At 43.7% G+C, this 8,770-nt stretch overlaps 1 long non-coding RNA gene across 1 annotated transcript in view; it reads left to right on the top strand.

The window, feature by feature from the left end:
* The window catches only part of LOC107206225, an 81,466-nt gene extending 72,964 nt beyond the window's left edge, over window positions 1-8,502 (top strand). Inside the window, exon 2 of the long non-coding RNA XR_001522328.2 lies at window positions 7,182-8,502. This is a non-coding gene — a long non-coding RNA (uncharacterized LOC107206225). The remainder of the gene's footprint in view (window positions 1-7,181) is intronic.
* Window positions 8,503-8,770: the final 268 nt, after the last annotated feature.

Here is an 8,770-nt window from a genome sequence, read left to right as displayed (position 1 = left end):
GGGAAGGGAAGGGAAGGGAAGGGAAGGGAAGGGAAGGGAAGGGAAGGGAAGGGAAGGTCAGCACATCACATTCCTGGCTGCCTGAACCATCTTTTTCCACAAAACAAGGTCCTCGTGAAGGTCATGACACTGTAAATGTATTAGGGCAAACTCATACCAGAATCCCAGAAGGGGAAGAGCATTTGCACTTGCACTGTTCATCTTTTTGTTGTTGCCTGGGAGATTACTGTAGTTTCTTGACTCAGATCTTACGTTGCTGCCTAATAAATTTTTGCAAAGAGATATAGCTTTTTCCTGGTTGCCTTTTCGCCCTCTTTTTTGTAATCCCTTTTTTGGCAGCTAAAAGTGGTCTAACATTTTATGTAACTAGTAGCAGAAATGATTGCCAAGGAGTGAATTGTTTTTTGAGAACATCCCTCCCCTTGGGTTAAATATAGGTTGCAGCATCCCAGTATAATGAAAAGATTGGAAAACACTTACACACTGTTTTCTGCTTTATAGTAACAGAGTAAGACATTCACAATTGTGAATATCATACCTACAAAGACAAGTTTCAGCCTCCATCTTTACAGTATTTACACTAAAATGTTTCCCATTTAAACCAAATTCTCTAGCCCTTGTGTTTTATTACCTTATGATGTGCTGTTGGCTACAGCATACTGGTTTATTATCTTACCATGTGCATTCTGGCACTTGCATTGGTTTTGTACTGCAAAATTGCACAGGATGCTGGACTAAGAATGTCCAATCCTTTTGATTATAAAATATGAAAGCAAATCTGGAGAGGTTTTACTGCTGCAAAAATTATATCTGTATTGTGTTGTTGTTGCCAAAGATATTTGATTCCAAACACATTTACAGTTGCCATAAACTCTGCTTTGTAACCTGAAATCATCTGTACCGGTATGATTAAAATCTTTAAATTCAGAAAATGGTTAAAATTCAAACTGGAAAATAAAGCCTGAGAAACATTTAGCCTTGCTAATTCAAACACCATCTCCATATCTTTTCTACATATACACATGTATGCACATGCATTCCCAATCTTGCATATACATTTACAAGCTCACACATTCACTAGCTCAGACACACATTTACAGCGCTCTCACACAGAGAATGTGTTTTGCAGTATAGCTGGTACACAGGGTATTTTTGAAGACAGCACAAGATGACTGTAAATTGACACTTCCACCCACTAATGAAAAAAAGCCAAGAAAACCTCAGCAGAGAATGAGTTTTATAATTAATGCTGAACAATTTTCATTGACAAAGCAAAAAGAAGCAAGTGGATGGCTGATTTAAATGTTGAATGATTAATGCACAGAGAGGTGGCTGAGGAAAAAGACAAATTCAGGAGCAGCTATGGAAATTTATGTATGAGAGAGTCAGCACCATATTCTGATCTCAGTTACACAGTTGTAAATCTGTTATCTTAATGGAAGTATTCAGCTTTTATATTTGCATAGCATAAGTGAAAATAGAATTTAACCCAGAATGTGTTTTCGATTGTGCATTTGCATGACTGAAAGGGAAGAGATGTGTATGTTTGCATGTGATAAACTGCAAATACATGAGACTTTTTGTATCTCTTGGTAAGAAATGTAGAGAATGAATATGTGTGTGATTGTGTACGTGTGTGCCAGTTGTGGGGCTGTCTGACAGTGAGTGGGAGGGTGAGAACGTGTTTGTTCCTAGACTCCGTGGTTGAGTGAAAATGGCTCCTGGAAATGCCGTTTCAGATTAGAGAGTGACGACTGGAGAGGTGGATATTTCATTATCTGCTTTGTGTGGTGTTTCAGAGTTGGTAATGTGAAAGCAGAGCTATATATAATCCGGTCACACATGTGGTGTCCTCGAGATTTATAGTGCCTGCTAATGCCAGAATCTTTGGGGTGTTTCACTGTGCTAAGCAAAATGCCTCAAAGACCAAGGCAATGCAGACCCCACCTGACTTTTCTCATGTACCAAGAATTAATAAATTCTTCTTCCTACAAGATGTCCAGTTTTATTCCTAAATTTGTGGTAATGCCCATCATAATGTAGAGTGAGTGCTGTCTCTTGTCTTTGCCTTGTGAACTGGGGCCAATCTCCACCTGCCTTGGGTGTGTGTGCTGGGAGAGGAGGGTGTGGAGGTCACAGGCAGTAGTTTGCTGTGTGCAAGCATCTCAGATGCAGAGGCTATATTTTTAGCTGCTCCAGTTTCTCTCCTGGCTGGGATATGATGCTGAGGAGTTTATTGCCGTAAGGATGTGCCTAGAATACCAGGCAGCCTCAGAAATTTACTGTGCCGCAGAGCCCTGACTCAGTGCTGCTCTGTGACTCTCCTGTGTTGCTTCTGCGCTGGAAAGAGGAAAAATGGTTCCTTGTGTTCCCTGCTGCTGCTGGCACTGGAGGGACAGCTGCTGTGATTTACTGAGAAGCCCTGTCACAGGGAATGACAGCAGCTTCTGGATCTGGCTAAACTGTAGTTTGCTTGGTGAAGCTGCCCTCAGATTTCTTCACAAATACTACTACACATTTTTGTCTGAAAAGTAGGAATAATCACATTCTGTCTTTGATTTGTGAATTTCCCAAATATGTCTATAATGCCTCTGTAACTAGTTTTGTTGCAGCTGTGCACAATGAATGCTTCCAAAATATTAGGGACATTTCACAGGTATTTCCTCTGTAGGGCATTTCAGGGGAGAACAGGGAAACATGGCCTGGGTGGATTTCTGTACACCTAGCTGTGGGGGAGGTGGACAACCAGCCAGAGGGGTGAGAATTTGATAGGGATACTCCCCATGGTGAATCCTGTAAGAAATGAAATAACATTCATGGTCCTTCTGTCCCACTGGTGAGGATGCACCTGCAAGTTTGAAATGGTGGTTTCAACCACAAAACCCACTTTAATTGTGAGATCCAGTACATTTACCAAGTTAAATTGTATATACGGAAAGATCAGCAACTGACTTCTTGAAAATCTAAATCTGAGGAGCCCAGCTTGTCCCTTATGACTCGAGTAAAATAGCATAAATGCTTGATGAAGAGAAATTATTTGTACCATCAGTTTTTTTTAGAAACAAGAAACAAGTATGAGGTACCCCAAAGAGCCTGAGCAGGATGTTCCTAAGTCCATCTGCTTGAGAAACAAGATAAGACCCCGTGTATTCGCTTGGGGTTTGGCTGTATTACATTCCACAAGAAGTGAGCTTTCCTCCATTTTCCAGCCTAAACGATTCTATGAATCCATGATCGCTGCCCGAAGGAGACTGGAAACAAGGAGCTGACACCCGTCTGCTCTTGCTCGATCCCGAGCTCTGCTGGAGGCTCCCTGCTGCCCTCTTGTTGCTGGAAATGACACTGGAAATACGCGCACAGTTTTCACGTTGTGATGGGAGCTAATATCCTCACATTTGGGGGAAAATCGTGGAGCTCACATAGGAATGTCTGTCTCATTGCTGTGGCATCCGGAATAACAAATACAGGAATCGCAGCTCTTATGCCTAGCGCTCGTCTGAACTGCCGCATACTCGGAAGCACAAACATGACTGAGGGGCAAGCTTGAGAGAGGATTGTAGGCAGAGGCAATATATTTTTTCAATTTTTCAGTCTTGCAAAATACAGATGAGCTCTCAGACATAAAAGCTGTTCCATCACCCTTACTTTTCCCACATGCTTACTTTTCGAATGTGCTTAGGGCATCACAACTACTGCTTTAGTAAATGATAGAGACTGAGATTAAAGTGAGGAGTGTTTTTGAAGCAGACCCACTGAATGCCACAGACATAAGGCTTGAAGCAGCCCTGTGTGGGTATGGCCGATTCTGTATTTTAATTTTGTATTAATTAGATCACTAGTACTCTGAAATTGTTATCATCCACATTGTATTCATGAAATTTTTTTAAAATATTTTTTGTGGCTTGCAGCTCAGTTCCTGCTTGGTTTGCTGGTTGGTTTCTCTTCTGAAAAAAAAAAAAAAAAATCAAATTTGATTCTAAATTGTTCCTTGTTTGCAAAGACCAGTGTCTATGAATGGGATACAGAGAACGAACTCTACTCTGTCCAGTCATGAATGGTAGCCAGGTCAGGGCTGAGCCACATTGGCAGGAGGCAGCGACGTGGGAAGGTTGCCCTGCCATTATCTATTCTGCAGACAAGCAGCGGATTTAATTCTCAGAGGATCTCAAGCCTATAATAAAATCTCAATGGGAAGAAAAACCCTGACCCAGAAGGCAGTGGCATGTTCTACTTGTCCTCCATAGTCGTGGGTGTAAGTGTGGCTGTGCATCAAGGGAGCTGTGTGATAATTTTGTGGAGCCTGTGTATCAGAAGAAACCCATCCCCCAGTGTTCTGCTGGAGTCACTGTGAGGTATATATTTATACTGCTAGTGAAAAACAGAAGGAAAAATGAAAGTGTCTCCAACACATGTAACCTGCAGAAAAATACACATTTGCATGTTGGTTTTAAGCAAGGAATCTTTGCTAAGAAAATAGCCGCGTGCATTCTTTTTTCCTCTTGCATGCTGTTTTCCATGTTCCATGAACATGTACTGAAAACCTGGCATTTTTCTCGAGTTGGCAATGCTGGATGACCTCATACACCTATTTGTCATCTCAGCAGTTTCAGCTTCAGTGTTCTTCCTTAGATTCATTAAGAAAATATTTAGCATCCGAAGAAAGGAAGCACCCTGTGGCCTGCTGTGCTCCCTACAGCCAGGCCAATAAAAACAGAGCCCCAGAGCACTTTCTGAGGGTGCAAAGGTGACTCCAGGGCACTTCTGTTCCCTTGGCAACAGGAGAAATGGGTCACATCTACAAAAAGTGACCCAACTCTAGTTGTGATGACCTTCTGCATCTGAGGATGTTTAATAGGATCTTTGCAAGTTGATTCACTTTAAAAAAAATCTTGTTTTCTAATAAATCATGGGTTTTAGACTGAGAGGCTGAGATGAAAGTCGGCTTTCCCTTTAGTTTGGGGTTCCCCTACAAAAAAAATTCTTCTTTTTTTTTTTGTCACACGTGCAAAAGCTTGTTATCAGAAAGGCTGCTCTGGATGCCTGAACCTTTTTGTTCGAATGTAGCATGTGCCTGATTTTTCATTGAAGAAAACAAAATGGAAGCTATTATCTGAAGGCAGCTTTCATTATAGCAGCGAGGCAGAGAGCAGCTCAAGTTTAATAAGACAAAATGTGAGACAAATGTTGTATCCTCCGAGCCAGCATCTGACCTCGACAGTGAGCGCCTTCCGCTAAGCTGGCTGTTTACAGCCCTCACTCTGGCATCCATCTTGAGGTTTGTGGGATGTTGTTTTTGTTCCCATCCCTCCATCTGATCGGGCACAAGCAACATATATTCCTCTGCCTTCAACCCCCACCCTGAGGTATGCTGACATCTTGATTTCCTCCCCTCCTCCACCTTTCCCAGCCCAGTGAGGAAGCTGGGAGAACAATTTAGGGAGAAGGAGCAGGCCTGGAGCCCGGGCGTCACCCTGCTGCTGTGGGGGGAAAGCTACATTTGGGAAGTGAGATTTTTCCTGTATTGCCGAGGCCTGGGTGTGCAGCACCACCTCCACTTGACCCTGCAAAGCAAAATAACTCAGTAGCATGAGCTTGCCTTCTTTTTCTCCCCTCTCCTTTCCCTCCCAGGGAAAAAGCCACCAAGTGCAGCAGCCCGAGGTGATTCAAACAACGGGTGTTCGGTCCCTTCAGAAAATGGGGCCGGGAGGAGTGATGGAGGAGGGGTTGCAGACCATGCTGCTGACCTGCTGAATTATGACTTTAATGCAGTCACTTTAATAACTTGCTGTAGCTCCAACCACCAGATGCAATTTATGGCAAAGCAGGCGCCCAGGCATTTTTCTTTCTATGAAGACTAAGCAGATCTCTGATTACCACCCCCTCCCCCCAAACCATTACCTTCCCCCGCTTGCTCTGCTAATGGAAAAATGTTATGTGTCTATGTGCTTTTTCCCCAAGCCCTGTTTTCAGGAAATGGTGGAGAATGAGAAACTAACACAAGCGCGCACACGTGCTTTTGCAGGAAAGATTGTTTTAACTCCATTCTTTAACCATGCAAAATTCCTCCTGCTAGCAGAATTGCCAGTTCTTTTTCTAAAATCTTACAACCTCAGCCAGATGCAAGGCAAATTCCAGCATTGATTTGTAGGGAAAAAGAAAGACCCCTCTCTCCATCTCACCAAAATCATCTGAAGTTTGAGTGATTTCAGTGCACAATACAAAGCCTGCAGCCCTTTAGATCTCTGTAAAGAAAGCTTGAATACAAGCCACAAACAAACAAACAAAAGACGAACCTGGGAATGATGAATAGGCAAACTGAACTGAAGTTTTAATTTTGTATTTAATGTTTGTGTACAATAGATGGGTACATTGAGAAAGAAATGTACAGATAGGCAGCAGATTCCCCGCCACTTCTCCTATTTTAAAGACCCATTCATTTTCCATCTAAGGGATGAATTCTTCCTCCCACTTTCTTCTACTCTCTCTTTTTCTGTGATTTGCATGATCATTTGCTACATATATTATGAATTACTGTTTATCTTAGTCCAGCCTGCAAAGCAATTTCCCAAATAAATTTCAATGGATCAATAAATTCAGATTGTTTTCTCTTCTAAATTGAGGGAAAGAAAAATAGTAAGACAAAGTAAATGTTTTCTTTTTAGCTAAATGGAACAAAAACCTGAGTTAAACACATATGCCTATTTCTGAATTCTTAGGGCTCACAGAGAAGCCCTGTGATTCAACTGCTTTGTATCTGACTTTTAACTTCCTTTTCCTTTCCTGAAAAAAAAAGTGTACTTGTAACTGTAGCCCTGAAAAATGGCTTGTGCTGCTTTGAACCCACTGAAAGAGTGTCCGTAGAAGGCCTAGCAGATAAGTCCTTCATGACTGTTAAATATTTATCAGCCAGGCAAATTCCTCCTAGGTTACAGCAAGTACAGTTTGGAATGACCTGTCTCTGTGCTTTCAAAAATGAGCAGCAGATTCCTGCAAAATATCCATCTCCTCATTCAGCTAGGATAATGTTTTCGTCTAAAGCTTTGGGCTTTGATTAATATGTAGCATATATGGCAAATTTCTTAGGAAAAAAAGCAGTAACATATGGGACATTCAAGTTCCAGAAAGAAGAGTATAAATTGGACATCTCCACATGGGTCTGATATGTCTATCTGTGTTTACAGTGACCTGCCCTGGTTGTACAGCAAGATTGCGTTCCTGTCTCCAGTACTGCAAGATGCACCTGCAAGCACACACTCAGCCACACAGGTATTTCTTTTAGGCGTGGTGAGTTATCTTTGAGCAACTGAATTTATCTCTGCTTACTACAGAGGCAGCCGAAACCAGATTCCAGACTTTCTGAGGGTTAGAGTTAGGTGAAATGAATCTTCGCTCAAGCATTCAACCACAGCTCCTTGGCTTGTGCCGTTAGCTTCCTGAATTCCCAGATGACTTCCCACCACAGCTTAGCCAGGCCTGGAACTGCTTATTTTCTCAGAAGGGATGAGGTGAAATTCAGTTAGTTCAGCAAAGCCAGTAGCATGTCAAAATTATATGCAAAAGTATGTATTTGTAGTCTTGTTTTTCAAATAAATGTTTTGTAATAAATATTCTTAATTCTTAACAGGCTCAAAATACTCTCTCTAGTTGTGGTGATTTTAAAAAGCCTGTTCAAATGTTTATCAAGCCATAAGCAGAACCGCCCCTGCAGCGGTCAGTAAGTCAGTAGTACGTGCACAGAATGAAAGCAGCTGCCTCCGTGCTGCCGCCGGGGCAGTGCCCAGCCCAGGTACTGCTCCAGAGGGAGCACGGCGGCTGCCAGGCCCCGGAGAGCCCGCTCTGGCTCCGGCCGAGGGGAGCCGTGCCCTGCTGCCTGCGGAGCCCTGCTGCCTGCGGAGCCCTGCGTGCTGCCCATTTGCCCAGGGCGGCTGTGCAAGAGCTGAGGCAGGGGGGAGAAATTCGGAGAGCAGGCGCCAAGTTGTGAGGAGGTTATTAATGGCGGCGTGTGACTGCAGGTACTTGGTGACACCGGAGCTCATTCTGGAGACTCCTCTGATTCTGCTATGTTTTTCTTTTTTAAACCTGGCCTTTGATTAAAAATGCCTCGCTTCCAGCTCACGTTGTCTTTTAAATGGCTCTGTAAAGCCCTCTCGCGGTTCCCAGCTCACATCAGAAGCAGGGCTGGAAGTGTTTCACTGCAGAATAAACATACGGGCTGTAAATCCTGTGATTCAGAAGATCGCCTGCAGTATTCCTCTCCGCTGTTGCCATAGGTAACCGGGCTCTGCAAAACACCATTTACCCTGGAATGCAAGGAGACACGGAGCTCAGCAAGGGCACTCCGGTTAACCCTTTCCTAGCAGAAAAAAAAAAAAAAGAAAAATCCCTGCGGTAATCCCAGCCGAAACTCGTCTCTCACGCGTGTAGGATCACACACAATAAACGCGCTCCGTGTACACTGAGGCGAGTTACCCGGCCAGCTCGGCCCCAGGCATGTGCACATGTCCTCTGCGGGAACGGCGGGGCTCTTCCCGGGCAGCAGAGCCTGGCCGCCGCTGGCTGCGTGTTTTGGGGACTGCTGACTCACCGGAGCTGTGTGGAGCACAGCCTCGGCCATCAGCCCGCCGGACGGGTTAAACTGGCACCACATGAACCAGATGAAAGGCAGCTGAATAAGGCTGGCCCGGTCTGCAGTCCAAATAAAAGGTTTGTGGAATGGTACTTGTCAAGTTACTTGAGACTGGACCTTAGAAAGGAAGACTTTGAGCTCATA

The sequence above is a fragment of the Parus major genome, chromosome 5 (genome assembly GCF_001522545.3).
Source record: "Parus major isolate Abel chromosome 5, Parus_major1.1, whole genome shotgun sequence".
NCBI lineage: Eukaryota > Metazoa > Chordata > Aves > Passeriformes > Paridae > Parus > Parus major.
Note: the sequence above shows the minus strand (reverse complement) of the source record. Positions and strands in the feature narration are given on the sequence as shown.